Genomic DNA, 12,631 nt, shown 5'->3' with positions numbered 1-12,631 from the left:
GTACCTACACAAAACAAATAACTCCTCGCAACCAAAGCGATAAGGGGTTGTCAATCCCTTCACGGTCACTTACAAGAGTGAGATCTGATAGATATGATAGGATAATATTTTTGTTATTTTTGTGATAAAGATGCAAAGTAAAATAAAAGCAAAGTAAAAAAGCAAAGGAAATAGCAAAGTGTTGGAAGATTAATATGATGAACATAGACCCGGGGGCCATAGGTTTCACAAGTGGCTTCTCTCAAGAGCATAAGTATTTTACGGTGGGTGAACGAATTACTGTTGAGAAATTGACAGAATTGAGCATAGTTATGAGAATATCTAGGTATGATCATGTATATAGGCATCACGTCCGAGACAAGTAGACCGACTCCTACCTGCATCTACTACTATTACTCCACTCATCGACCGCTATCCAGCATGCATCTAGATTATTAAGTTCATGAAAACAGAGTAATGCCTTAAGCAAGATGACATGATGTAGAGGGATAAATTCATGCAATATGATAAAAACCCCATCTTGTTATCCTCGATGGCCACAATACAATACGTGCCTTGCTGCCCCTACTGTCACTGGGAAAGGACACCGCAAGATTGAACCCAAAGCTAAGCACTTCTCCCATTGCAAGAAAGATCAATCTAGTAGGCCAAACCAAACTGATAATTCAAAGAGACTTGCAAAGATAACCAATCATACATAAAAGAATTCAGAGAAGATTCAAATATTGTTCATAGATAATCTTGATCATAAACCCACAATCCATCGGTCTCAACAAACACACCGCAAAAGAAGATTACATCGAATAGATCTCCACGAGAGAGGGGGAGAACATTGTAAATGAGATCCAAAAAGAGAGAAGAACTGAGGTAAAATACTCACACTTCATCGGAGAGGCTATGGTGTTCATGTAGAAGCCCTCCGTGATGGATGCCCCCTCCGGCGGAGCTCCGGAACAGGCCCCAAGATGGGATCTCGTGGGTACAGAAGGTTGCGGCGGTGGAATTAGGTTTTTGGCTCCGTATCTGATCGTTTGGGGTACGTAGGTATATATAAGAGGAAGGAGTACGTCGGTGGAGCAACAGGGGGCCCACGAGGGTGGAGGGCGTGCCCTGGGGGGGTGGGCGCGCCCCCCCTACCTCTTGGCCTCCTCCTTTGTTTCTTGACGTAGGGTCCAAGTCTCCTGGATCATAACCTTCCTAAAAATCCCGTTCCCAAAGGTTTCATTCCGTTTGGACTCCGTATGATATTCCTTTTCTGCGAAACTCTAAAATAGGCAAAAAATAGCAATTCTGGGCTGGACCTCCGGTTAATAGGTTAGTCCCAAAAATAATATAAAAGTGGATAATAAAGCCTAATAATGTACAAAATAGTAGATAATGTAGCATGGAGCAATCAAAAATTATAGATAGGTTGGAGATGTATCAGGCATCCCCAAGCTTAATTCCTGCTCGTCCTCGAGTAGGTAAATGATAAAAACAGAATTTTTGATGCGGAGTGCTACTTGGCATAATTTCAATGTAATTCTTCTTAATTGTGGTATGAATATTCAGATCCGAAAGATTCAAGACAAAAGTTTAATATTGACATAAAAATAATAATACTTCAAGCATACTAACAAAGCAATCATGTCTTCTCAAAATAACATGGCCAAAGAAAGTTATCCCTAAAAATCATATACACCACAAAAAATATTTAAATCATGCACAACCCCGATGACAAGCCAAGCAATTGTTTCATACTTTTGACATTCTCAAACTTTTTCAATCTTCACGCAATACATGAGCGTGAGCCACGGATATAGCACTATATGTGGAATAGAATGGTGGTTGTGGAGAAGACAAAAAGGGAGAACATGGTATCACATCAACTAGGCGTATCAATGGGCTATGGAGATGCCCATCAATAGATATCAGTGTGAGTGAGTAGGGATTGCCATGCAAGGGATGCACTAGAGCTATAAGTATATGAAAGCTCAACAAAAGAAACTAAGTGGTTGTGCATCCAACTCGCTTGCTCACGAAGACCTAGGGCATTTTGAGGAAGCCCATCATTGGAATATACAAGACAAGTTCTAGAATGAGAAATTCCCACTAGTATATGAAAGTGACAAAATGAGATACTCTCTATCATGAAGATCATGGTGCTACTTTAAAGCACAAGTGTGGTAAAAGGATAGTAACATTGTCCCTTCTCTCTTTTTCTCTCATTTTTTATTTGGGCCTTTTCTCTTTTTTATGGCCTCTTTTCTCTTCTTTTTTTTCATCCGGAGTCTCATCCCTACTTGTGGGGGAATCATAGTCTCCATCATCCTTTTCCTCACTTGGGACAATGCTCTAAAAATGAAGATCATCACACTTTTATTTTCTTACAACTCAACAATTACAACTCGATACTTAGAACAGAATATGACTCTATATGAATGCCTCCGGCGGTGTACCGGGATATGCAATGAATCAAGAGTGACATGTATGAAAGAATTATGAATGGTGGCTTTGCCACAAATACAATGTCAACTACATGATCATGCTAGGCAATATGACAATGATGGAGCGTGTCATAATAAATGGAACGGTGGAAAGTTGCATGGCAATATATCTCGGAATGGCTATGGAAATGCCATGATAGGTAGGTATGGTGGCTGTTTTGAGGAAGGTATATGGCGGGTGTATGATACCGGCGAAAAGTGCGCGGTATTAGAGAGGCTGACAATGGTGGAAGGAAGAAAGTGCGTATAATCCATGGACTCAACATTAGTCATAAAGAACTCATATACTTATTGCAAAAATCTACAAGTTATCAAAGCAAAGTATTACGTGCATGCTCCTAGGGGGATAGATTGGTAGGAAAAGACCATCGCTCATCCCCGACCGCCACTCATAAGGAAGACAATCAATAAATAAATTGTGCTCCAACTTCATCACATAACGGTTCTCCATACATGCATGCTAGGGGAATCACAAACTTTAACACAATTATTTCTCAAATTCACAACTACTCAACTAGCATGACTCTAATATCACCATCTTTATATCTCAAAACAATTATCAAGCATCAAACTTCTCATAGTATTCAACACACTCATAAGAAAGTTTTACAAATCTTGAATACCAAGCATATTAGGATTGTTTAAGAAAATTAACATGCTATTTAAGACTATCAAAATAATCTAGGTGAAGCATGAGAGATCAATAGTTTCTATAAAACAAATCCACCACTGTGCTCTAAAAGATACAAGTGAAGCACTAGAGCAAAACTATATAACTCAAAAAATATAAGCGAAGCACATAGAGTATTGTAACAAATTCCAAATCATGTATGGCTCTCTCAAAAGGTGTGTACAGCAAGGATGATTGTGGTAAACTAAAAGACAAAGACTCAAATCGTACAAGATGCTCCAAGAAAAACACATATCATGTGGTGAATAAAAATATAGTTCCAAGTAAAGTTACTGATGGAAGTAGACGAAAGAGTGGATGCCTTCCGGGGCATCCCCAAGCTTTGGATTCATGGTTTCCTTAGATTATTTTGGGGGTGCCATGGTCATACCCAAGCTTAGGCTCTTGCCACTCCTTGTTCCATAATCCATCAAAATCTTTTCACCCAGAACTTGAAAACTTCACAACACAAAACTCAACAGAAATCTCGTGAACTCCGTTAGCGAAAGAAAACAAAAGACCACTTCAAGATACTGTAATGAACTCATTATTTATTTATATTGGTGTTAAACCTACTGTATTCCAACTTCTCTACGGTTTATAAACTATTTTACTAGCCATAGATTCATCAAAATAAGCAAACAACACACGAAAAATAGAATCTGTCAAAAACAGAAAAGTCTGTAGTAATCTGTAACTAACGCAACTTCTGGAACTCCAAAACATCAGCCAAAATAGTAAGACGTAGGCAATTTGTTTATTGATCAGCAGCAATTGGAATCAGTATTTTATCACGTTCTGGTGATTTTTAACAATTGTTTTCGTGAACATAAAGTTTCTGGAAATTACAGCAAGATCAAATAACTATCATCCAAGAAGATCCTATAGGTTTAGCTTGGCACAAGCACTAATTAAACATAAAAACACATCTAACCAGAGGCTAGAACAAAGATTTATTCCTAAACAGAAGCAAAAGCAAAAAAACTAAAAAAAAATTGGGTTACCTCCCAACAAGCGCTATCGTTTAACGCCCCTAGCTTGGCATAAAAGCAAGGATAGATCTAGGTATTGCCATCTTTGGTAGGCAATCGATAAGTAGCTCTCATGATAGATTCATATGATAATTTTATTTTCTTCCTAGGGAAGTGTTCCATGCCTTTCTTTAATGGAAATTGGAATCTAATATTCCCTTCCTTCATATCAATAATTGCACCAATCGTTCTAAGGAAAGGTCTACGAAGAATAATAGGACATGAAGGATTGCAATCTATATCAAGAACGATAAAATCTAAGGGCACATAATTCCTATTTGCAACAATAAGAACATCATTAATTCTTCCCATAGGTTTCTTAATAGTGGAATCCACAAGGTGCAAGTTTAAAGAGCAATCATCAAAATCATGGAAACCTAGCAAATCGCAGAAAGTTTTGGGAATAGTGGAAACACTAGCGCCCAAATCACACAAAGCATAGAACTCATGATCCTTAATCTTAATTTTAATAGTTGGTTCCCTCTCATCATAAAGTTTTCTAGGGATAGAAACTTCCAACTCAAGATTTTCTTCATAAGATTGCATCAAAGCATCAATGATATGTTTGGTAAAGGCTTTATTTTGACTATAAGCATGAGGAGAATTTAGCATGGATTGCAACAAGGAAATACAATCAATCAAAGAGCAATTTTCATAATTAAATTCATTGAAATCCAAAATAGTGGGTTTATTAACATCTAGGGTTTTGATTTCTTCAATCCCACTTTCATCAATTTTAGCATCAAGATCTAAAAACTCCGAATTTTTGGAACGCCTTCTAGGTAAAGGTGGATCATATTCAGTCCCGTCATTATCAAGATTCATATTGCAAAACAAATATTTAATAGGGGACACATCAATAACTTTTAGATCTTCATCTTTATTTTCATAGAAATCCGGTTTAGCGTCCATCTTATTAACTAAGGTAGCCTTCTTATCCGATATTTCAGCTATCAACTTCTCAAGACGAGCAATTTGGGATCTCAAACCATCAAATTCTTTAGACATATCATCAAGTTCTTTATTCATATAACTCATAAAGCTTTTTTGTTCCTTAAGCTCATTTCTAAAGAAATTATTATGCTCAGATTGCAAAACCATAAAACTCCTGATGTTGCTTTCGATCTCTTCTAAGCTTTTAAGGTGAATATCACCAAATCTAGGTAGAGCCATCGTGACAAACAAGAAATCCAACACACGAGCAAACAAAAGGCAAGAGAAAAAAGGCAAACGGAAAAAGAGAGGGCGAATAAAACGGCAAGGGTGAAGTGGGGGAGAGGAAAATGAGAGGCAAATGGAAAATAATGTAATGCTGGAGATAAGGGATTTGTGCTGGGTACTTGGTATGTTGACTTTTGCGTAGACTCCCCGGCAACGACGCTAGAAATCTTCTCTACTACCTCTTGAGCACTGCATTGGATTTCCTTGAAGAGGAAAGGGTGATGCAGCACAGTAGCGTAAGTATTTCCCTCAGTTTTTGAGAACCAAGGTATCAATCCAGTAGGAGGCTACGCGTGAGTCCCTCGTACCTACACAAAACAAATAACTCGTCACAACCAACGTGATAAGGGGTTGTCAATCCCTTCACGGTCACTTACGAGAGTGAGATCTGATAGATATGATAGGATAATATTTTTGGTATTTTTGTGATAAAGATGCAAAGTAAAATAAAAGCAAAGTAAAAAAGCAAAGGAAATAGCAAAGTATTGGAAGACTAATATGATGAAGATAGACCCGGGGGCCATAGGTTTCACTAGTGGCTTCTCTCAAGAGCATAAGTATTTTACGTTGGGTGAATGAATTACTGTTGAGCAATTGACAGAATTGAGCATAGTTATGAGAATATCTAGGTATGATCATGTATATAGGCATCTACTACTATTACTAAACTCATCGACCACTATCCAGCATGCATCTAGGGTATTAAGTTCATGAAAACAGAGTGACGCCTTAAGCAAGATGACATGATGTAGAGGGATAAATTCATGCAATAGGATAAAAACCCCATCTTGTTATCCTCGATGGCAACAATACAATACGTGCCTTGCTGCCCCTACTGTCACTGGGAAAAGGACACTGCAAGATTGAACCCAAAGCTAAGCACTTCTCCCATTGCAAGAAAGATCAATCTAGTAGGCCAAACCAAACTGATAATTCGCAGAGACTTGCAAAGATAACCAATCATACATAAAAGAATTCAGAGCATATTCAAATATTGTTCATAGATAATCTTGATCATAAACCCACAATTCATCGGTCTCAACAAACACACCGCAAAAGATGATTACATCGAATAGATCTCCACGAGAGAGGGGGAGAACATTGTATTGAGATCCAAAAAGAGAGAAGAATTCATCTAGCTACTAACTATGGACCCGAAGGTCTGAGGTAAACTACTCACACTTCATCGGAGAGGCTATGGTGTTGATGTAGAAGCCCTCCGTGATGGATGCCCCCTCATGCGGAGCTCCGGAACAGGCCCCAAGATGGGATCTCGTGGGTACAGAAGGTTGCGGTGGTGGAATTAGGTTTTTGGCTCTGTATCTGATCGTTTGGGGGTACGTAGGTATATATAGGAGGAAGGAGTACGTCGGTGGAGCAACAGGGGGCCCACGAGGGTGGAGGGCGCGCCCCCTACCTCGTGGCCTCCTCCTTTGTTTCTTGACGTAGGGTCCAAGTCTCATGGATCATAATCTTCCTAAAAATCACGTTCCTGAAGGTTTCATTCCGTTTGGACTCTGTTTGATATTCCTTTTCTACGAAACTCTGAAATAGGCAAAAAATAGCAATTCTGGGCTAGGCCTCCAGTTAATAGGTTAGTCCCAAAAAAATATAAAAGTGGATAATAAAGCCCAATAATGTCCAAAACAGTAGATAATATAGCATGGAGCAATCAAAAATTATAGATACGTTGGAGACGTATGACTATACTAACTTTATTGTGTCTTTATCTAAACAGCCCCTAGATTTTATTTACGTGCTCTTTATATTCTTGCAAACCTATCCTACAACACCTACAAAGTAGTTCTTGTTTCATACTCGTACGAGGTAACGCGAACGTAAGTGTGCGTAGAGTTGTATCGGCGGTCGATAGAACTTGAGGGAATATTTGTTCTACCTTTAGCTCCTCGTTGGGTTCGACACTCTTACTTATCGAAAGAGGCTACAATTGATCCCCTATACTTGTGGGTTATCAAGACCTTTTTCTGGCGCCGTTGCCGGGGAGTTATAGTGTGGGGTGAATATTTTCATGTGTGCTTGTTTGCTTTATCACTAAGTAATTTTATTTGTTGTTCTAAGTTGTTCTCCATCTTTAGTTATGGATATGGAACACGAAATACCAAAAAATTAGGTTTACTTGCTATTCATCGAGATGGGGAACCTCCTAAATCCCTCGATGCTCATTATGTGCAAGATATTATGTACTACTTTAATAATCCTGAAAAAACCATTCAATTATGTAATGGCGGGAGACACGTTGGATCAACATGAATACTTTAGGGATTATCGCTTGACTCAAAAAGGGAAACTATTATGGGATCAAATTCATATATTGAAGTGGTATGCTCAGGAACTATGCTTGAGATATGATTATACTTGTTGCTCTATGATGAAGGCTCCAGACCTTCCCTTTTCATGTAAATTTAATGATAATGAAACCTTAGCTTCTTATGCTAATGGTATATATGATTACTATGATGTGGGATGAATAGAAGAATTTGTTACTTTTAAGGGTGCTTGTGAAATTGAATCTTTGTTTAAAGAGTTTAAAGATTTTAATGATTTAGTTTATAGACCTGAAAATTTAGCTATCCTTAAATGTTGCTATGAGAATTATAAATACAATTATGATACTGATGAATTTATTGAGAAAGTCTCCGCTGTCCGAGAAGAGACTAATATTTTGCAGGAGTCTATGGAAGAAGGAATTGATGAAACTATGGGCTCATTGGATGAAAAAGATGATGAGGAGAGCGAAGAACAAAAGGAGGAAGAGCGGATTAGCTACCCGTGCCCACCTTCTAATGAGAGTAACTCTTCAACTCATACATTGTTTAATTTCCCTTCGTGCTTACCGCAGGATGATTGCTATGATGATTGTTATGATCCTATTGATTCTTTTGAAATATCCCGTTCTGATGATGCTTGCTATGCTTGTGGCCAAGATGCTGAAGGAAATATGCCCTAGAGGCAATAATATAGTTGTTATTTATATTTCCTTATATCATGATAAATGTTTATTATTCATGCTAGAATTGTATTAACCGGAAACTTAGTACATGTGTGAATATATAGACAAATCGGAGTGTCCCTAGTATGCCTCTACTTGACTAGCTCGTTAATCAAAGATGGTTATGTTTCCTGATCATAGACATGTGTTGTCATTTGATGAATGTGATCACATCATTAGAGAATGATGTGATGGACAAGACCCATCCGTTAGCTTAGCATAATGATCGTTTAGTTTTATTGCTATTGCTTTCTTCATGATTTATACATGTTCCTCTGACTATGAGATTATGCAACTCCCGAATACCGGAGGAACACCTTGTGTGCTATCAAACGTCACAACGTAACTGGGTGATTATAAAGATGCTCTACAGGTGTCTCTGATGGCGTTTGTTGAGTTGGCATAGATCAAGATTAGGATTTGTCACTCCATGTCTCGGAGAGATATCTCTAGGCCCTCTCGGTAGTACTCATCACTATAAGCCTTGCAAGCAATGTGACTGATGAGTTAGTTGCAGGATGATGCATTACGGAACGAGTAAAGAGACTTGCCGGTAACAAGATTGAACTAGGTATGATGATACCGAAGATCGAATCTCGGGGAAGTAACATACCGATGACAAAGGGAACAACGTATGTTGTTATGCGGTTTGACCGATAAAGATCTTTGTAAAATATGTAGGATCTAATATGGGCATCCAGGTTCCGCTATTGGTTATTGACCGGAGATGTGTCTCGATCATATCTACATAGTTCTCGAACCCGTAGGGCCCGCACGCTTAACGTTCGATGACGATTTGTATTATGAGTTATGTGATTTGATGTACCGAAGGTTGTTCGGAGTCCCGGATAAGATCATGGACATGACGAGGAGTCTCGAAATGGTCGAGAGGTAAAGATCGACATATTGGAAGGCTATATTCGGACATCGTAAAGGTTCCGAGTGATTCGGGTATTTTTCGGAGTACCGGAGAGTTACGGGAATTCGCCGGGGGAAGTAGTGGGCCTTAATGGGCCATACGGGAAAGGAGAGAAGGGCCTCAAGGGGTGGCCGCACTCCCCCCATGGGCTGGTCCGAATTGGACTAGGAGCGGGCGGTGCCCCCCTCCTTCCTTCTCCCCTCCTCCTCCTTCCCTCCTTCTCCTACTAGGAATAGGAAAGAGGAGGGGAATCCTACTTGGACTGGGGAGTCCTAGTAGGATTCCCCACACCTGGCGCGCCCCCTAGAGCCGGCCACCTCTTCCCTCCCCTCCTTTATATACATGGCCAGGGGCACCAAAGAGACACACAAGTTGATCTTTATCCGTGTGCGGTGCCCCCCTCCACAGTTTTCCACCTCGGTCATATTGTCGTAGTGCTTAGGCGAAGCCCTGCGTCGGTAACTTCATCATCACCATCACCACGCCATCATGCTAACAATACTCTCCCTCGGCCTCAACTGGATCAAGAGTTCAAGGGACGTTACTGAGCTGAAGGTGTGCAGATCGCGGAGGTGCCGTGCATTCTGTACTTGGATCGGTTGGGTCGCGAAGACGTTCGACTATATCAACTGCGTTACTAAACGCTTCCGCTTTTGTTCTACGAGGGTACGTGGACACACTCTCCCCGCTTGTTGCTATGCTTCTCCTAGATAGATCTTGCATGATCGTACAATTTTTTTTGAAATACTATGTTCCCCAACAATGGCGTCCGAGCCAGGTCTATGCGTAGATGTTACATGCACGAGTACAACACAAAGAGTTGTGGGCGATAATAGTCATACTGCTTACCAGGATGTCATACTTTGATTCGGCGGTATTGTTGGATGAAGCGGTCCAAACCGATATTACATGACCGCGTTCATGATACTGGTTCTACCGCCGTGCTTCGCGCACAGGTGCCTAGTGGGTGTCTGTTTCTCCAGGTTTAGTTGAATCGAGTGTGACTATGCCCGGTCCTTGTTGAAGGTTAAAACAGCACACTGGACGAAAAATCGTTGTGGTTTTGATGCGTAGGTAAGAATGGTCCTTGCTAAGCCCGTATCAGCCACGTAAAATTTGCAACAACAATGTATAGGACGTCTAACTTGTTTTTGCAGGGCTTTCTGTGATGTGATATGGTCAAGACGTGATGATATATAAATTGTTGTATGAGATGATCATGTTTTGTAATAGTTATCGGCAACTGGCAGGACCCATATGGTTGTCGCTTTATTGTATGAAATGCAATTGCCATGTAATTGCTTTACTTTATCACTAAGCGGTAGCGATAGTCGTAGAAGCAATAGTTGGCGAGACGACAAAGATGCTTCGATGGAGATCAAGCTGTCAAGCCGGTGACGATGGTGATCATGACGGTGCTTTGGACATGGAGATCAGAGGCACAAGATGATGATGACCATATCGTATCACTTATATTGATTGCATGTGATGTTTATCCTTTATGCATCTTATTTTTCTTAGTACGGCGGTAGCATCATAAGATGATCTCTCACTAAATTTCAAGGTACAAGTGTTCTCCCTGAGTATGCACCGTTGCGACAGTTCGTCGTGCCGAGACACCATGTGATGATCGGTGTGATAAGCTCTACGTTCACATACAACGGGTGCAAGCCAGTTTTGCACACGCAGAATACTCGGGTTAAACTTGACGAGCCTAGCATATGCAGATATGGCCTCGGAACAATGAGACCGAAAGGTCGAGCGTGAATCATGTAGTAGATATGATCAACATAGTGATGTTCACCATTGAAACCTACTCCATCTCACATGATGATCGGACATGGTTTAGTTGATACGGATCACGTGATCATTTAGATGACTCGAGGGATGTCTATCTAAGTGGGAGTTCTTAAGTAATATGATTAATTGAACTTTAATTTATCATGAACTCAGTCCTAATAGTATTTGCATAACTATGTTGTAGATCAATAGCTCGCGATGTAGCTCCTCGTTTATTTTTGATATGTTCCTAGAGAAAAACTATGTTGAAAGATAACAGTAGCAATGATGCGGACTAGGTCCGTGATCTGAGGATTATGCCCTTGATGCTCCGCTAGGTGACAGACCTATTGCAGGAGCAGATAACAGACGTTATCAACGTTTGGCATGCTCGGTATGAAAACTACATGATAGTTTAGTGCGCCATGCTTTATGGCTTAGAACCGGGACTTCAAAAACGTTTTGAATGCCACGGAGCATATAAGATGTTCCAAGAGCTGAAATTGGTATTTTAGACTCATGCCCGAGTCGAGAGGTATGAGACCTCTGACAAGTACTTTGCCTACAAGATGGAGGAGAATAGCTCAACCAGTGAGCATGTGCTCATATTGTCTGAGTACTACAATCGCTTGAATCAAGTGGGAGTTAATCTTCCAGATGAAATAGTGATTGACACAGTTCTCTAGTCACTATCACCAAGTTACTAGAACTTCGTGATGAACTATAATATTCAAGGTGTAGCGACCAGACCTCAAACAGTCTGATCTCTGTGCTCCGGTGTCATCCCTGGATCAGTAATGCTGACACCACACAGTACTCGGAGGATTTATAGCAGAGTAGCAATCACACACTTATTACATCGAGTGTCTCAAAAGAGAACTTATTACAATAAATATGGCTTAAGGCCATCTAATAACGATAACAGCGGAAGGCTTGGAAGATAAGTGAGTCCATCAACTCCAACGGCATCACTAAGTATAGAACCACGACCTAAAACTCCTTAATCGTCGTCTGAAAAGTCTGCAACATTAACGTTGCAGCCCGAGAACGGGTCAGCACATGGAATATGCTAGCAAGGTAACACATAGAGAGTAATGAAATGCAACAGCTATACTATATGCATATTTGGGTGGTGGAAAGCTCTATGGTTACAGTTTTGCGTAAAGCCAATTTTTCCCTACTTCAAAGGAATGAATTTAATTACTATCATGGTGGTTGTTAAACATTGAGAATGGTTGACAGCATTCTCAATCCCAATTAAGCATCATCATTAAACAAACCCAACAAAATTAACTTTAGAGTAACATGTTGAGATTCACATGATAATCCAGGTACTAGATACTCAAGATGTCCATAACCGGGGACACGGCTAACCATGATTAGTTTATTACACTCTGCAGAGGTTTGCACACTTTTCCCCACAAGACTCGATCACCTCCGTTGGATTTCTCGCACTACATGGTGTTTGAGAAACAGATGACCGAGACATAGCCTTTCAGAAGCGCTAGCACCTTA

This window comes from Triticum urartu, chromosome 3 (genome assembly GCF_003073215.2).
Source record: "Triticum urartu cultivar G1812 chromosome 3, Tu2.1, whole genome shotgun sequence".
NCBI classification, from domain to species: Eukaryota; Viridiplantae; Streptophyta; class Magnoliopsida; order Poales; family Poaceae; genus Triticum; species Triticum urartu.
The sequence above is the reverse complement of the archived record's forward strand: the minus strand, read 5'-3'. Positions refer to the sequence as shown.